The following is an 8231-nucleotide window of genomic DNA, read 5'->3' as shown; positions in this document are numbered from 1 at the left end:
ATTTCCAAAATATACAAGCAGCTCATACAACTCAATACCAGAAAAACAAACAACCCAATCAAAAAGCGGGAAAAGACCTAAACAGACATTTCTCCAAAGAAGACATACAGATGGCTAACAAACATAAAAAGATGCTCAACATTGCTCATTATTAGAGAAGTGCAAATCGAAACTACAATGAGATATCACCTCACACCAGTCAGAATGGCCATCATCAAAATGTCTACAAAAAACAAATGCTGGAGAAGGTGTGGAGAAAAGGGAAAGCTCTTGCACTGTTGGTGGGAATGTAAATGGATACAGCCACTATGGAAGACAGTATGGAGATTCCTTTAAAAACTAGGAATAAAACCCCATTTGACCCAGCAATCCCACTCCTAGGCATATACCCTAGGAACCAAAATTGAAAAAGATACATGTATTCCATTGTTCACTGCAGCACTATTTACAAAGCTAGAATATGGAAGCCACCTAGATGTCCATCAACAGATGACTGGATAAAGAAGTTGTGGTACATATACACAATGGAATATTACTCAGCTATAAAAATGGAATGGATTTGAGTCAGTACTAATGAGGTGGATGAATCTAGAATCTATTATACAGGGAGGGGATATATATATACCTATGGCTGATTCATGTTGAGGTTTGACAGAAAACAACAAAATTCTGTAAAGCAATTATCCTTCAATTTAAAAATTAATTAGTAAAAAAGTGTTAGTCAAAAAAAATAAAGAATACTGGAGTAGATAGTCATTCCCTTACCCAGGGGATCTTCCCAACCCAGGGATCAAACCTGAGTCTCCTCCATTGCAGGTAGATTCTTTACCATCTGAGTCACCAGGGAAGGGGATAATCAATCTTGTAAGTAACCATAGACGAGTCACAGTCAGCAGCCCGAAGTCACACAGGGCTCCTCCCCAGGTTTGCTCTCTTAGGACCACTAGAACTTACTGCTAGGAAATCCTTCTTTTCCTTGTGAATAGTCACAAGTATCCTGGAAACCAGCCCAGGCTTTATAGGAAGTCTCTTGTTCTGGACTTGGAGGGACAGGGAGAGAATATTCATAGTTTGGGGTAGAAAGAAAAATAGGAAATGGTCTCATTTGCTTTGCTGAAACCACATGTCAAGTGTTCAAATCATTTCAGCCAAAGTGGAGTTTTGTCTCTGTTCATTTGGCCACTGCAGGTGCATGTGGGGAGGAGGGTGGTCCATGTTTTCAGACCCAAACTCCTTTTCCTCTCTTACCGGTTCCGGGTTAGACCAGGAGGCCGGAAACCTGGATTTCAGCCCAGTGTGCTCTCTGGCTCCTGAAATCTTCATTGTCTTGAGTGTGGAAGTGGGGTGGGGGGAAATGGCACCACCTCCCTCCGAGCTCAGGTTGGCATGTAAATGTGCTGCACATGTTGTCAGGAAGATGCAGGGGAGGAGCTGAGGCCCTTGACAGAGAGTAGCCGTGCACAGGATCCACGCAGCTTCCTTTTAAGGGGCCTGAGTGAGGGAACGGGTGTGCTTCTGAGCTCGGAAAGCTCTGCAAAGGTATATTTTTGAGACTGATGCAAAATTCCAGGCAGTGACGTTCTAGTGACTCAGCCCAGTGGGCGGAAGTGATTTTAAATAATGACAGTATCAACCGTCTTCCTCCTCCTGCTCCTTCTGCCACGGAACACAAACTCTCTGGTCCTGCACCCACTGAGGCAGCTACTCTCCGCTGGCCTGAAATGCAGGCTGTGCTACACATAGGTCATGATGCAGCTTCTGAGACGAGGGGGGAAAGCAACGTCCTTCTGTCTCCTCCCCTGGTACCAAGCCCAGATAAACAAGGGGTGATAAAAAGGTCACCTTGTACATTCCCCAGTTTTAAACAGACTTTTCAGAGGGAAGTGAGTTGTAATTATAGTTGCTACCATCAGAGACGAGGGCACTTGAGTTAATTAGAAAGAGAGGCCACCCAGTTTTGGTTAGAAATTGGTAGTATTTTAGAGAGAAAGAAACTGCGGTAATTGGATGGGGGCAGCTTACAGATGTCTTTCAGACAGAACAATAGGGGGATCGGCTTGGGAAAGAGGACGCAGGTCGTGGCCAGGTTTGCAGCTCAGGAGTTTCTCCATGACCAGCACAGAGATGGACTCGTGGACCCCAAAACGGTGCCCAGTCTCAGGGTCCTGGCGACACTGACCAGTATCCTGGTCGCCCCTGGTGACCCTGGGGTCTCCGGAGGCAAGGGGCCAGTCAAGGATTTTGCTGGGGCTTTGGAAGGATGGCAGAGACTCGAGCTAGCAGTGGGAGGAAAAAGGAGGATGCTTTCTTAGAAGAGATCGACCTCAAGAATAAAAATGAGCTGGAGAAGGAAAAGATGGGAACCAAAGCGAACACTCAGCACAGAGGCCGTCGCAGGAGTTGGGTGCAGGGGTGGGAATCTTGGGTTCATCCCTCACCTCGCTCACCCCAGACTCTGAGGCTCTGAACTGGGAGATGCCTGACTGTAAGGAACGAATATTCACTGGGTACTGTCAGGACAAATGCTAATTAAAGTGAGAGGTTCCATCCCCCCCCTGTTTAAAAATAATGGAAGAGATTTCCCTCTTTTACTTTGAGCACTGACTTCAGAAAACTTGTCATTGTCAGGATCTGCTCTCTTCTTTGAAAGATGTAAATCCTTTTGAAGGCTAGATTGGCATTTTGTCCCTTTTATGACCCAGGGATGTCTTCATCAGGCACCTCTTTGAAATGCGAATGCCAAGGGAGATGGCACCTGTCTCCCAGCATAGGTGAGTTGCAAAACACCCTCCTGTCATGAAGGAGAAGTTTGTTTTTCGTTTGGATAAAGTCATGTAGGTAACACAGACAGTCACCCCAATTACCAGGTAAAGTTAGGATGAGCTGTGTGTGACCGATGGTGCTGGCAAGTCCCCTGCCTGCAGGACTAGTGGCGTTTATCCTGAGAACCTGTATGTAATGGGCTGCATCTGCATGGGTGAGGTTTCCTTCTGCTTCTGTAATTCTTGATGGATTGTCTGTGCAGTGCATCACATTCTGGTTCAATGCTTATTCAATAACAAAACCGATTTTGTTCTCTACTACTTTGGGGAAGAGAATTTCTGGGTTGGGAGAAGATTTTGCTTTTAACTTCCCTGGTGGCTCAGATGATAAAGAATCTGCCTGCAATGTGGGAGACCCAGATCTGGTCTCTGGGTGGGGAAGCTCCCCTGGAGAAGGGAATGGCTATCCACTCCGGTATTCTTGGCTGGAGAATTCCATGAACAAGAGGAGCCTGGTGGGCTGGAGTGCATGGCATCACTGGAATTGGGCACCACTGATCGGCTAACACTCTCACTTTCATACTTCCCCAAAGAGTACCTACCATATATGTAGTATGTGCCTGACCTCCTGAATTAAGTCCATATTTCTAAGTACAGTGTATACCACTTGGCTTTTTACAGCTGAAGTTCTCTCAAAGGAGCTAACATTTTCCAAGGGATGATCTTAAAGCTCAGTGAAGGATCAGATATTCATTTGTGGTGGTTTCAGAGAAAGAGACTTGTCCAAGCTCATGACAACTGGAGAGAAACAAGGGATCGTAAAATTCCTGGACTCCAGGGCTCTCTGCTGCCGTGTCACCCATCCCTAGAAGCCCACATCATTTGGACTGTCACTGTATTACAGTCTTATATAATTTATTTTATAGTCACTTGCAATATTCAAAATTTCCCCCAAGTTCCTGATCATGGTCTGCTTCATAATGTTTGATGAATTCTTTAAAAAAAAAAGCAGTTTGATCCTCTTCTAGGTAGGTGTGTGAGAGAAATGAGTGCATATTTCCATGGAATGACTTGTACATTCCTGTTTGTAGCAGTTTTATTCATGAGAACCAAAACCTGGACACAACCCAAACGCCTATCCACAGGTGAGTAGAGAAGACAGTTATGATCTTTCTGTACAAGGAGTCCGCTCAGCCATTAGAATAAATAAACGATACATGTGAGTCCTTAGTGAGTCTCAAAAACATTACAGTGAGCCAGAGAAAACAGCCCCGAGATCACTATATGCTTTCCACTTAGGTGAAATTCTATAATAAGCTGAAGTAACCTATAGTGAGAGAAAGCATCTCAGTGGTTGCCTGGGTGGAAGTAGACAAGATTGACTGCAGATGAGAATGAGGGAGCTTTGGGTGATAGTGGATATATTTTATGTCTTGATTAGGATGGTGGTTGCACAAGTGTATCCATTTATCCAAATAACCCAAACACCTAAAATCAGTTCAGTACAGTCGCTAGATTGTGTCCGACTCTTTGCTACCCCATGGACTGCAGCACGCCAGGCTTCCCTGTCCATCACCATCTCCCAGAGTTTGCCCAAACTCATGTCTATCGAGCTGGTGATGCCATCCAGTCATCTCCTCCTCTGTCGTCCCCTTCTCCTCTTGCCTTCAATCTTTCCCAGCATCAGGGTCTTTTCGAGGGAATCAGTTCTTCCCACCAGGTGGCCGAAAATATTCATTCCTTCCAATGAATATTCAGGACTGATTTCCTTTGGGATTGACTGGTTTGATCTCCTTGCTGTCCTAGGAACTCTCAAGAGTCTTCTCCAACACCACAGTTCAAAAGCATCAGTTCCTTGGTGCTCAGCTTTCTTTGTGGTCCGACTCTCACATCTGTATATGACTGCTGAAAAACCATAGCTTTGACTGTATGGAACTAAAATAGTCATTGGAAAAGATCCTGATGCTGGGAGAGATTGAATGCAGGAGCAGAAGGGGTTGACAGAGGATGAGACGGTTGGATGGCATCAATGACTCAATGGACCTGAGTTTGAGCAAGTTCCAGTAACTGGTGATGGACAGGGAAGCCTGGCATGCTGTAGTCCATGGGATCACAAAGAGTCGGACATAACTGACTGAACTGAACTGAACTGAATTATGTATAACATACACTTCAGTCAGGTTTCTTCAGGAAAAAATCATTTTCCCCTTTAGGCACAAAATTTGAAATTTACAAAGATGCAGTTTTCTGAATCAGTCAAGGTGACCTGGTCCCTGTGAAGATGGGAGCACGGCCCTCCTGCAGGGCCCTCTGAATATGTCACAGGCTTACAAGGGCGTTAAGGTTTTCCTAGTCCCCAGTCTCAGAGGTAAACGGGGGCCTGGCTCGCAATAGTGCTCAGCTGGGAGGGAGGGGTATGTTCCCAGATCCTTCTCTGGGGAAAGCCTGCCCTGTCAGAAGAAAGCGCAGCCCATAGCTAGAAGGGTTGTTGATGAATCACGAGGCTTTTCTAGGACTGAAAGGGCTGTGATTCACATGTGTCAGAGTTGATGGGAAAATTAAGGGTTCCCTTCCCCAAAGAGGGGGGATAGAGAACTCTCTCTTTAAATATTACATTTCTTTAGATAAAAAACTAAGTCGCTTCAGCTCCTCCCCACTGATTCATTCGGGAGAAATACCTGTCAGGTTTTATGTCTGGTGAAGTCAAATCCTTTCTCTGAACAAGGTAGTGTAGGGTGAGGGAGATCACTTAGCTCTTGTCAGTGTTTATTTAATGTAGAGAGAAAACCCGCTTCTCGGTCACTCCAGCCCTCACTCCTGCTAGGTGAAGGCAGGGACGTCGTCCTTCTCTGACCGGGTTACCAGCCTCAGTCAAGGGTCAGGCAGAAGAAGAGGGGCCAGAATGGTAATTCAGTGATTTAAATAGACTTTGTGAAGCCGGCAAATATCTCTAGGATCCCATTCTGATATCTGGGCTTCTCTGGTGGCTCAGACAATAAAGAATCTGCTACAATGCAGGAGACCTGGGTTCCATCCCTGGGTCAGGAAGATCCCCTGGAGAAGGAAATGGAAACCCACTCCAGTAATCTTACCTGGGAAATCCCATGGACAGAGGAGCCTGGTGGGCTACAGTCCATGAGGTCACAAAGAGTCAGACGCGACTGAGCAACTAAAGCTTTCAGAGATTATTAGGGGCCTTTGTGCATTCATCACATTTCCATCTGTCTTTTTTCTTTTTTTCAAATTAAAAAAATTTGGGGAGGGGGTCACTGTGCTGAGTCTCTGTGGCTCCTCGCGCTTTCTTTAGTTGCAGTGAGCTGGAGGGGGCTACTCTCTAGGTGCAGTGCCTGGGTTTCTCGTTGAGGTGGCTTCTCATGTGGAACACAGGCTCTACAGTGCCTGGGCTCAGTGGTTGCGACCTGTGGCTCTAGAATGCGGCTCAGTGGTTATGGAGAATGGGCTTAGCTGCTCCAAGGCATGTGGGGTCTTCATTCCCTGACCAGGGATTGAACTTATGTCCCCTGCATGGGCAGCTGGCAGGCAGATTCTTAAGCACTGGACCACCAGGGAAGTCCTCCATCTGTGTTAAGTGTGGGCTTCCGTGAAGGTGTGGAGGGAAGAAAGTAACAGCAGAGATCTGAGTGATGCATCTGTGAGTCCAGGGAACACCAAGGACTTCTAGCTGTCCCCAGGAGTGGCAGGCAACAGGTTCAGCCTCAGAGCACCAGAACAAACCAGCCCTGGGGACAACCTGATTTCAGGCTCCTAGCCTTCAGAACTGTGAGAGAATACATCTCAGCTGTTTCAGTACCCAGTTAGTGGTACTTTGTTTTGGTAGTCCTGGGAAGTGAATACAGGAGGCCTGGCAGGAGAAAGAGCTTTGTGCGTCTGAAGAAAGGGCAAAAGGCCAACATGGCTGGAGGTGCTGAGAGAGAAGGCCATCATGGTCCGCTCTGGCTGGGCTACAGGCTACAGTGACCCGTATGCTGGTGACTGCCCCCAGGGGGCCTTCAGGGGATCTTTACAGGCTTTCATCACAGAACATTCAGATTGAGTCACAGGAGCTGGGTTCAGCCTCCCCTCCCTCTGCTTGGAGCCGTGTAACTCACACTTCCACTTTCACTGTCTGTAACACAAGAAGATGCTCATGACGTGCTTGGTCAGTCCATCTCTCAGGGTGTTAGCTGGGAACGGTGGATACTACTGAAAAATCTGCCGTGAACCACGTACCAGGGATTGAAGTGTAACTAACTGCTCCTGTCGGTTCTGAGTTTCATCAGAGACCCACCCCGCCACCCCCAACCCCTGCAACAAAGGGAAACAAAAATACGGAGCTGCTTGTCTAGGCCCTACTAAGAGATTGTGAAGTCAGTGTTGAGACCGTTAATTCATCACCTGCCTGGAGACTACCTAAGACAAGGCTGGGGCACCCAGTAAGAGACAGGAGGAAGGTGCTCTCTAGGGTGAGAGCGGTACAGGAATGGGGCGGGGGTGCTTCTCCCCTCACACCTCTGACTGTGTCTCCCCACCACCCCCATCCCCACAAGTGTGCTAAGTCACTCCAGTCATGTTCAACTCTGTGCAACCCCTCCATACTCCTCTGTCCATGGGATTTCCCAGGCAAGAATACTGGACTGGGTTGCCATGCCCTCCTCCAGGGGACCTTTCCCATCTAGAGATGGAACAAGCGTCTCTTATGTCTCCTGCATTGACAGGCAGGCTCTTAACCAATTGTGCCACAAGGCAAGGCTCGAAGGAAGACAAGTGAAATTCTGAGGCTTCAGAAGGCCTGCAGAGAGCTCAACAGGTACCCTCTGGAGCTGGAGGAACAAAGGGACTGATGCCGGAGCCACATTTCAAGCCACAGAGGCAGAGCCTGGTTGGAGTGGTCCCCTAGCGTGGTGGGACAAGGAGAGGGGTGCATGGCAGTGAGCTGCACTCAGGGAGGTGGGGCTCAGGAGCGAGTTTCCATGGTGGCAGGAGGGCCTGCAAAAGTGCGTTGGCATAGAGTTACCTTGAAAGGGACTCAGCCCCAAAGGATGACCTGCAAGGCAAGATGACCCCAGCAGAGACTCAGGGTGGAGTGGATCGCAGAAGCCAAGGCTGGGGGCTAAGTGGGCATCTGAGGAACAGCACGAATGTCAAATATGTGCCTGTAGAGGGATCTCCTCGGGACTGCAGAAGCTCCCCATGGGAGAGAGTAATCACGTGGGCAGGACACCCCTACCACCACCCCAGGCATTGGTTTTGGGGCTCTGCAGTGTCCTAGAGTGCCCTGTCCCCTCTCCACGCTCCAAGTCTGGAGGGGCCGGAAGGGGATTTGAGCAGGAGAGTATAAGGGGAGACGTCCACTGTGTTTCTCCTCCCTTATTTTGAGTTTCTTAGCCTGAGTCAAGCCCGAGTTGTAACTTGGATATGGGGTTATAGCCTTGAGATAGACTGAACTGGACTTCCCAGTACCTGCAAAGG

Source organism: Oryx dammah, unplaced genomic scaffold (assembly GCF_014754425.2).
Source record: "Oryx dammah isolate SB20612 unplaced genomic scaffold, SCBI_Odam_1.1 HiC_scaffold_19, whole genome shotgun sequence".
Lineage (NCBI taxonomy): Eukaryota > Metazoa > Chordata > Mammalia > Artiodactyla > Bovidae > Oryx > Oryx dammah.
Note: the sequence above shows the minus strand (reverse complement) of the source record.